Source organism: Malaclemys terrapin, chromosome 17 (assembly GCF_027887155.1).
Source record: "Malaclemys terrapin pileata isolate rMalTer1 chromosome 17, rMalTer1.hap1, whole genome shotgun sequence".
NCBI lineage: Eukaryota > Metazoa > Chordata > Testudines > Emydidae > Malaclemys > Malaclemys terrapin.
Window position 1 is genome coordinate 19,974,829 of NC_071521.1, and position 10,281 is coordinate 19,985,109.

Below are 10,281 nucleotides of genomic sequence, written 5' to 3' on the forward strand. Positions count from 1 at the left end.
ACAGCCAGACAGGGATAAGGAAGAGTTGCTTTATTCTGCAGAAGAAAGGAGAGCCTTGCACCTTGGTACAAAGACTCTGTCTTACACACATTTTACCATTTCAATTATTATCCTGGGGATTTGAAATCCCCATGCTTATAATTACTTATTCCTTTCCTTCCACTATGCCCTCAAAGTTTCCAACCTGTTCTCCAATCTCTCTATCTATTGCCTGCCCGCTTGGGCCCGATCCTGCTTTTCTCGCTGAACCGTCCCTTCCATGGGCACCAGCTTTTTCACTACCAATTTAGATAGGAGGGTGGGCTTCTTAACTAGCCCCCACCCTTCCTGGTCTCTTCTCTTTATCTTCTTACTCACAAGGCTACCCAAGTCCTCCCCCGTGAGGCTTGCCACTTGGGCAAAACGCATTGCCCATTGGCATTTAACTATTCAATTTCTCTTGTGGCAAACACACTGCTCTTACAGCATATGCAAACACAAATGGTTAAATTCTGACAAGTCCCTGAAGGACCGGTACTTGCTTAGCCAGTGCTTCCTTTTCTGCCTGGAAGTCCTGTCTCAAGGCTTGCAACTTGCCCTGGGCGTAGGTTTGAGTTGCTGCCTGGTTCATGATCTATGCTCTTAATTGCTCAATTCTAGTTATCAAGTACACAACTCTTCCCTTTTCTCCAACTTCTCTGTTGCCCAGTCCTGCTACGACTGGGGTAGATCCACCTGACACCCTTCCCGGTCAGCCGGGGTGGAAAGAGGAATGCTAAATCCCTCTTCGGTTCTCAGACTTACTGCGGCTGAGAGTAGACACACTTTCATACTCACACACGTACGTCCAGACTGGCCACGTCTGTGTATAACGTTCAGAGAAGGTGCTGTGCAATCTCCAACTTGCTTCCTCTCTTGGGAGGGCAGTTCTTTTACACCCTGAGGTCTCCTGGGGCGTCTTTTCAGTGATTCCAGTCCAGGCCGACTGCCTGTGGCTTCTTCAGCTTCCCCAAACCACGCCAGCTCCAGGGTCGCAAAGGCAGACTGTTGGATCTCACTGGACAGTTAAGCTTTGCAAATGTAATCTCAGCACTTTAACTTGTATTGCCTTTGGTTTGACTATGTCTATATTTTTTCACAGTCAGCTGGGGCCGAAAGCAGTTTTTCTTTATACTTAGTCTGGTCTGCATTGATTCTTGACCTTGAACGCAGATTAACTTTCTCTTTATCTCTGGACCAAGCTGAATTTCAAATTAACCCGTTCCTTTCCTCAATAGACAAATTGCTCCCATTTGTGTCAGAGGCTTTTTTGTGATTAAAAGCTCCTCTGAGATGTATGATCTTATCTAGATTGAAGGTACCTTCTAGTGGGCATTGTTTAGATGAATTTTCACGCGTGTAATGATTCCAATTCTCTAAATACCTGCAGGTTTTAGTACCATAATGTACGTACATGAAATAAGCTGGGGTACCCTTAGTGGGTGAGAGGGAATCCTTAGACTGTCCCCCACCCATTTTCCAATCACACACACAGGGAGGAGGATGCCCTGTCCGCGCTAGCGGCACATAAACTAAGGATCTCTCCCTACAGGGTATTCACACAGGAGAGACTAACGAGGATGGCCACGACCCTCCTACACCTCCCTTCAGCAAAGAGCGTCGGCTAGTCTCAGAGAGACGGCGCCGCTTACTCTGTTGCATCCAGTGAGATGATCAGACTGTCAGTGGCTCACACGGAGAGGAAAAGGGGAGGGAAGATGGGTTCACACACTCCTAGACCCAGGTAGCCTCCTCGCCGGACGATGCCAGGACGAGTTAGCCCACCGTGGGTCGGATCTCCTAAAAGATCCTCTAGTTACCGGGCTTGCATTAGAGTAGTTCTGGTCACGAGCCAAAAGACTTCGCAGAGTACTCTGGGCGTCTTCCGGTAACACTCAATTCACACTGTGTACACACACACACACAGACCACACACACACCAAGGCCTTATACCAGGTACTACTCCTGAGTACCTCCAGGTACTATTCCCAAGTACCTCGATGCATCACTTGAGGCGGTAAAAACCCCTCTTGAGGCGGTAACAACCCCTCAACACAGGTGCAAACCTTATGCACCTAGCATATGCATACAGGGGGCGGCAAACAATTCCCCTATTACGCCGCTCAGCATCTGACCTTGCTGCACAGTCAATAAGTTCGGATGGCGTGAGCCCAACAGGGGCAGACGGCCCCACGGACAGTCCTCCTCCGACACCCCAAATTGTGGAAAAGTTAATTGTGACTTTTTACATAAGAATTTTTAAGCATTGGTGGTTCAGTGGTAGAATTCTCGCCTGCCATGCGAGAGGTCCCGGGTTCAAATCCCGGACGAGCCCCCAAATTGTCGGAGAAAAACTGAGTTCTCACTATTTGTTTAGGTATAGCAAGTCAGATGTTTTATTAACTCTCACATGTGCAGAGGGAGAGCAAACAGGTCTCTCCCTGATAACTAATTACAGCAAGCATTTATACCTTTCATTACAAAAATAATGAGGGACAGCAGCATTTTTGTTTATACATAGGCCATCTTGATATCTCATTTCCTCAGTTGTTTTGACTCTTGCCAACATACAATTATTTTCTATACCTTATCTACCCAAGGTCTTCTACACTTTATCTATGCTGAGGTCATCATAACTTCTTACACAGCTCTTTCTCACCCGCCTCACACAATCCTCGCTTCTACAAATCTCGCGTTATCAGGGTTACAGTTAGCCTGACTCTTGCTAACAAACGTCATGCATTACAGTTCCCTTCTGTCAGTTCTTTTCTCTGCTTCCACAAGACTAACACATTTATTTGGGCATAAGCTTTTGTGGACTAAAACCCAATTCATCAGATGCATGGGGAAATAGTTTTTAGTTTGTGTAATGACCCATCCACTCCCAGTCTTTATTCAAGCCTAATTTGATGGCGTCCAGTTTGCAAATTAATTCCAGTTCTGCGGCTTCTCGTTGGAGTCTGTTTTTAAAGGTTTTTTGTTGAAGAATTGCCACTTTTAGGTCTATAATTGAGTGTCCAGGGAGGCTGAAGTGTTCTCCGACTGGTTTTTGAATGTTATAATTCTTGACATCTGATTTGTGTCCATTTATTCTTTTGCGTAGAGACTGTCCAGTTTGGCCAATGTACATGGCAGAGGGGCTATTCCTCCATGCTAATTTTTCCCCCTACTGTTACTCAGTTAACTTCTTGTTAACTGTTTGAAATGGGCCATCCTGATTATCACTACAAAAGTTTTTTTTCTCCTGCTGATAATAGCCCACCTTAATTGATTAGTCTCGTTAGAGTCGGTATGGCAACCCCCATCTTTTCATGTTCTCTGTGTATATATATCTTCCTACTGCATTTTCCACTCCATGCATCTGATGAATTGGGTTTTAGCCCACGAAAGCTTATGTCCAAATAAATGTGTTAGTCTCTAAGGTGCCACAAGTACTCAGCACTAGCTGTACCTATCTTTGCGTTCTAGGGTGACCAGATGTCCTGATTTTATAGGGACAGTCCCAATTTTGGGGTCTTTTTCTCATGTAGGCTCCTATTACCCCCCATCCCCTGTCCCGATTTTTCACATTTGCTGTCTGGTCACCCTACTGCTTTCAGTCGCTTCACTTGGCAGGATATCCAAATTACACCATAGCTGACTCTGTGCTCCTGAAATAATGCCACAGGAGCAGAATAAATAGTATTTCTTGAAAGAGAGAGCTCACTTCCATGGATTCCATCACCTTGCGCTTATTCAATCAGCCTCTGCATATAGACGCAGTGGCGAAGACTAATTACTACAGTAGCCCATCATGAGACTCCTGGTGTATCAAAGGGACAGTACTTAATAGAAATTTCATGTTGTAATTGGCGTGGGATGTATTTGGCTTCTGCCATAGAATATTCTACATCTCTTTGCCTTGCCATGTTTTTCCTCTGGGTACAACAGGAGCTGCCCAGAACCCACCCACAGTGCCGGCAACAAAGGCTTCACGGATCACCTTGTAGTTCTCACTGTGCCCCGCAATTTTGAACGAGGTGTACGTGGCAAATTAAGAGTTGTTGTCAAAAATCTAAGCGTTAGACCCAACGCTCGTTGGTTTCTTTTGAAAATAATCTGAAAGCAAAATATGCAGCATCTCCCATTGGTGTTTATTACTCGTATTGATTGTTTATATTACAGAAGCCCTCAGAGGCCCCCATTAGGAATCAGGCCCCATTATGCTAGACACTGTCCACACCTCTGTGCCCCAAGCACCCCTGTATTCACACCCTACTCACTCCAGTGATAATCATTGTACAAAGTGTGCCTTGTGAGGTGTCATTTAAAAACTAATAACTTGCTAGTCAACAATAACATGGTAAAATGTAGGCAGCAACATTATAGGTAAAGTTATTAATTGGCTCGTGTGATGTAACTAGGACATATTCAAGACCACATGGCCTTCCCTAGGTAAAGATGTTAAATAGGTTTGCCCTAAACAAAGGACCGGGGGGGTTGCCTCAATTTACATGTAAACAATAACACAGGCGCTGACTTTTGTTTTTGCCAGTGGGTGCTTTCCACCTTCTATGTTTAACCTATATCCCATTGTTATTCTGGTTTCACTGTGCACCATGTACGTGCTCCTGCCACCTATTGGGGGCTCGGGGAAACAAACATGGAGCTTCCTTCACCACCAGATGCCTTCCTCACAGCTTGAATAAACTTTACTTTGAAGAGTAACCTTCAACTGAATCCATTTAAAAGATTCACTGGTCTATAAAGACAGGAGCCCTGAACCTCAAGTGATAAGCAATTGAACCAACTGATTGCTTGTATACAATGTCACTGTATTATGAAAGGGTATAGAGTACAGTCTTCTCTAAAAGCTAATAGCACACTGGTGGTTAATATCATTGTGAAATGTCTGTATTAACACTATATGAGGAAATATGGATACATAGTGATACTCGCATCAGGAAGTGCCTATATTTTTTCCAGCTAATCAGGCTGAGCAAACAGCTCCTTGTTTGAGTTTCTGTTTCCATATTTATTTCCAAACTGCAACCCACTGGCTAAGGGGCATCTCTCTTTGTTGGGACAGAAACCTATTGTGCAAGAAGAAAAGTGTCTGAAGAGCTTCATTATGCGCTGTTCTTACAATCCATCCTCCACCATCTGTGTCCATGTCACACTGCACGGTCATGGCGTTACAGTCATGGGAGTCAGAGGAGGTGCCCTCTGGCTAATAGCTCCTTGCAATTCTTTGCTCCTGGATGAATGAAGAATTGAAACAGGGAAATTAGTTCTACAACTGTCCTGAGAGCAGGCACTCATTGGCTACTGTACATTAACTGAGGGAGGAATCAGCCGCAGGTTCAGGTAAGTGGAAAGAGGTCTTTGAGCTACCCTCTCCACCCCCTCACCTCCTCCAAATAGTGTGTGAGCCCTCTAGTGTTTCTGTGTTTAGAAACCTACCAGAGCACCAGTGTGTGGCTCTAGCTAGGCCTCGCATGTTGTGAACACTTAGCAAACACAGTCATTTCAACTCCATTGTGCCTGTGCAGCTCCTTCATATTCAATTTGAGGTGTAAAGAATAAAAGACACTACACCCTGTCCAGCCCTCTGTGTTCTGTGCAAGAACATTTCAGCCAGAGCCGAGGGTCTGGCTCAAAGTGACCTGAGTACTCATGGATCGGAAAAAATTTTTAAAACTTCCACTGTACGTGTCTGTGCAGCCATCTTGAAATCTCTCTATGAGATAGAAGAACTTGAGAAATATCACATGATGTGGGTGAACAATTACACTGAGGGAATAGCAAATGATTACACCTATACTTGCAGCGAGCAGTCTGCAAGCAAATCTAGCGCTTAATTTGTGCCAGCGCTGAGCTCCGGCACCTTTGGGCTTGGCCCTTCAAGGCCCCGGCACCGCTGGGCTTGTCACCTCAGATATGAAAGTAAAAAAACCCGCTTGAGCCCCGACACCTCTTTCTTTACAAATTATGTACTGAGCAAACCCATTGGCAGAACTGTAATCCACAAATGATTCACTGACCAATTGCTAACAGCAAACACGTTCATTTTAAAAACAACAAAGTCTCTTTGGCGATGGTCTGAGACCAGGAAAAGGGTAAATCACAGATTTATTCTTTGCAACTTGTTTGTCCACCTCCATTATGCTTTCAGGTTTGGGTTCCCTGGACAGAATGAGATGACATTTAGTGGTACTAAAAAACGCTCACCTTTCTTGCACTGTATATCAGCCTTCTCCTCCGCCCCTGGGTATGAAGAGAAACATCATGGAAGTGAAATGAAACCAGAAAAAATGTGTTTCCTTTTAAACTGCGTAACCATCCCAACAGTGACAGCTGGGATAGCAAAGTATTAGCTATAAAAGGTTTGCAGCTTTGCAAATTATGTTCAGACAACGGCACAAACATCTGTTACCTGAGCCATCCAGTCTGAAGTAGCATATTGGTCAAATGAAGGGGAAAATATCTGTTAAAAAGTACTAATAATGCTAAATGGACATTTAAACAGGATCCCACTCCTTGGGATTCAAACACCCCCCTTCCTGCATTTGGGAAGTATAAGGAGGGGTAGAAGAGTGTCACATTAGATCAATAGATTTCACTTACATTATAAATATTCTCTCTAACACCCAAGGCCATGTGCTTGGAGTTACTGCAGATGCTGCAACATTTGGACGGCCACCTGTTTTGGCAGGCGGGGCTATTTGACTCTTCAGGCAGAGCCTGGCCTATGGGAACACGGTGAGCTCGATCTGGTGTGGAAATGACTCAAAAAGGACATTTTCTAAGCCCCTTACATTTTAGCTTTTCAAAAATGAAACTGGAATGATCCTCCCAGGATAAAGGAGAGGGTCTCGTCTATTGTTTTAGGGACTCCTTTCTCTCCTAGAAGAATACACAATAAAATACTCGTTTTGCTTAGAGATCATCTCCCTGATCCAAGTTCTCACTTCAGCACCCACTTGGGATTCAACTGGGCAGGGAGCTAGAGCAAGGCCTATGCACCAATTACTTTCCACTCAACAGACCAAAGAGGAGCTTAAGGAACGCATTTACCTTGTCTTGCCTTCTGCACTGGCTGAATTTCCGCCTTAGTGCTAATCCTGGAGAGCTGAAAGAAAAACACTCACTCACTCAAATTGCCCGCACTCCTCCATTGATTAAGTACCACAGATTCATGCATATGGCAAAGAAAACACATTATGCAGTATGGATCCGGTGTTCCTAAGCTAAATGGTTAAATCTGTGTTTGTTTGTACCGTGCCTAGCACAAGGGGACCCTGACCCATAACTGGGGACTCTCGGCACTACAGTGATACAAATTCATAATAAAATAAATAAGATTATTTATTCATTTATCTAATAATAATAAAAAATAAAATGTAAGTAATGAGTGAAGCTGTATTAGCCACATGTGATTTGATTCCTGCAGTTATGTCCTTTGACGGACTGGGCACTTGTGAAACAGACATTATAACATGGCCTGGCCGGGCCTTGCCAGTAGTACCAAGGCCCTCCTATACTTCAGTAGGATTGTGCAATGGAACAGAGAGGAAAATATGGCTCCCAGTCCCTCTTTCACCATGATCAGCACCATAAAGTGCCTTGCTCTGCAGTGAGAAGAAACATCTGAGTTCTCACCTTTCAGGCCAGGGGGACCAGCAGTACCACTTTCTTCTTGAATAAAAATTACGACCTGATCAGACAGGCAGTGATCTCGATAGTGGATCAGAACGGAAGTTCTGTTGTGATAATAAACAACAGGGTTGCACTGGTGAAACTGAGGAGAATTTGTCCACTCTGTTTTCAAATATAGAGTGAAGGGAAGCTTGGAAGTTCTGATGGTCTGGATGCCTAGATATTATAGGGATGGGTGCTTTACAAATAGCTCTAATTAATGTTTGTTTTAAAATGAAATTCCTGCTATTTATGAGAGAACAAATATAAGAGAATTGATCTGAAATCAACAAAATGGAATTCACTAAAGTCAAGTGCACAGTACTACACTTTGGAATGAAAAATCAAACGCACAACTAAAAAATGGGGGCTAGCTGGTTGTGTTACTGAAAAGGATCTGGGGGTTAGAGTGCATCACCAATCGAATAAGAGCCGACAATGTGATGCAGCTGCGAAAAAGGTTAATATCATTCTGGGATTTATTAACAGGAGTGTCAGATGTAAGACACTGGAGGTAACTGCCCCACTCTGCTTGGCACTGGGGAGGCCACAGCCAAAGTACTGTGTCCAGTTTGGGGCACCGCGCTTTAAGAAAGATGTGGACAAACTGGAAAGAGTCCAGAAGAGACCAACAAAAATGATAAACAGTTTTAAAAACCTGCCCTACAAGGAAAGGTTAAAAAAATGGGCTTGTTTATTCTGGAGAAAACAAGACCGAGGGAGAACCTGATTACAGTCTTCAAATATGCTAAGGGCCGTTATAAAGGGGACGGTGATCAATAGTTTTCCATGTCCACTGAAAGCAGGATAGGAGGAAATCAGGTTAATCTGCAGCAAGGAAGATTTAGGTTAGATATTAGGAAAAGCTTTCTACCTAGAAGAATAGTTCAGCACTGGAATAGGCTTCCAAGGGAGGTTGTGGAGGTTTCTAAGAATAGGTTAGACAAATACCTGTCAGGGATGGTCTTGGTATATTTAGTGCTGCCTCAGTACAGGAAGGTAGTCTAGATGACTTCTCAAGGTCCCTTCCAGCCCTATGTTTCTGTGATTCTATGATCATTTGCCCTTTGGTAGTGAAGGCATGTTGAAGGCAGCTGAACGCAAGGAGTTCCCAGTTCTGCAGTCTCCAGGTTAGCAAGAACCATAATATGCCATGTTGTTGTTAACACGTTTGTCTCTCACTCACCTGGGCAGGTGTCTTTAGCAGCACAAACTACAGTGGCTATGCAGAGTAAAGCAATGAGCGTTTTCAGAGCAGCTCTCCACATGGCTGGTGCTGGTCTCTGCAAAGGCAGCTCTGCTTGTCTTCTCGCCACCTTTTCCTCTACCTCTGGTGTCTCAGCGCCTCCTTCCCACTCTCCACATTCCAGCAGCGTCCACTGAGATTTTTATGATGTAGGCTTCACAACTGTAGCTAATTAAATGGTCTGATAGGAGACATTCAAATATTAGAGTAGCAGCCATTGCTTCATCCACATGGCAAATACACGCTCATGCAATGACAATTAGTGAACAGAGCCAATTTTAACCCTTCCACCCCAAGTTAATTCAAGTGAACGAGTCTGCTGGAACATTACAGTAGGGGCCCAAGTAATGAGCCCAATCTGACCTTCTTCATCACTTCAAGTCCCCTGTTGGCTTTGGTGGGAACCTTTTGGTGAAGAGGGAGAACAGGACTGGGTGAATTGCCCTGTTCTGTTCACTCCCTCTGAAGCATCTGGCCCTGGCCACTCTTGGAAGAGAGAATACTGAGACCATTGGTCTGACATGATATGGCTGTTATGGTCTCAGTATCCTCTCTTCCAAGAGTGGCCAGGGCCAGATGCTTCAGAGGGAGTGAATAGAACAGGGCAATTACTGAGTGATCCATCCCCTAATGTCAGTCCCAGCTTCTAACACTGAAATGGTATAATGTTATTTGCATGGCAGTAGCCCTTGGAGGTCTCATCTCAGAGTGGAGCCCTATTCGGTTAGCTGTTGTGCATAGCCCTACTAGGAGACAGTCCCTACCCCAAAGATATTACAACATAAATAGACAAGTCAAGTGAAGGGTGGGAGAAAGGCAATATTATTAGCTCCATTGTTGCGGTACAATAGAGCCCTGATCGTGGTTAGAGTCTCTTAGTGCTCCTGTCATACCAATGAGTCACAATGAAATCTTTTCTGTGTGTCTTTTCCTCTTTAGTTAGACACGTTGCCTGCCACATTCAAATGGATACCATTTACAGCCCCTGGTAAGCCTGGAAAGAACACAGCCTTGTACATTAACAGTTTTGCTATTACTTGCAAAGGTAAATGGTGTCTGTGACACGACACCCCATATTCATCATAGTGGTATTATTATAGGATTAGATTATGACATAGTTATAATGCATCTTGTACAAAATGTGTCTTGGGAGATGTCTATGGAAAAGGTATGATTTGCTGAATATGATTATCCTATTCGCATGCATGTATAATTTTTTATCTGGAGTTATGAATATTAACTATGTATCTATTTCAAATGTGCTTACTCTGGGTAACACCCATAACTAGCCTTTCAGGTACAACAATGAAGAAGCTAGACAGTGCTGATGGTCCATCAGC

The 10,281-nt window shown here is 44.1% G+C and overlaps 1 non-coding gene across 1 annotated transcript; it reads left to right on the forward strand.

The window, feature by feature from the left end:
• Positions 1–2,280: 2,280 nt before the first annotated feature.
• On the forward strand, positions 2,281–2,353 carry TRNAG-GCC (transfer RNA glycine (anticodon GCC)). Its single transcript has one exon. It is a non-coding gene; the product is annotated as a tRNA-Gly (tRNA).
• The last annotated feature ends 7,928 nt before the right edge of the window (positions 2,354–10,281 follow it).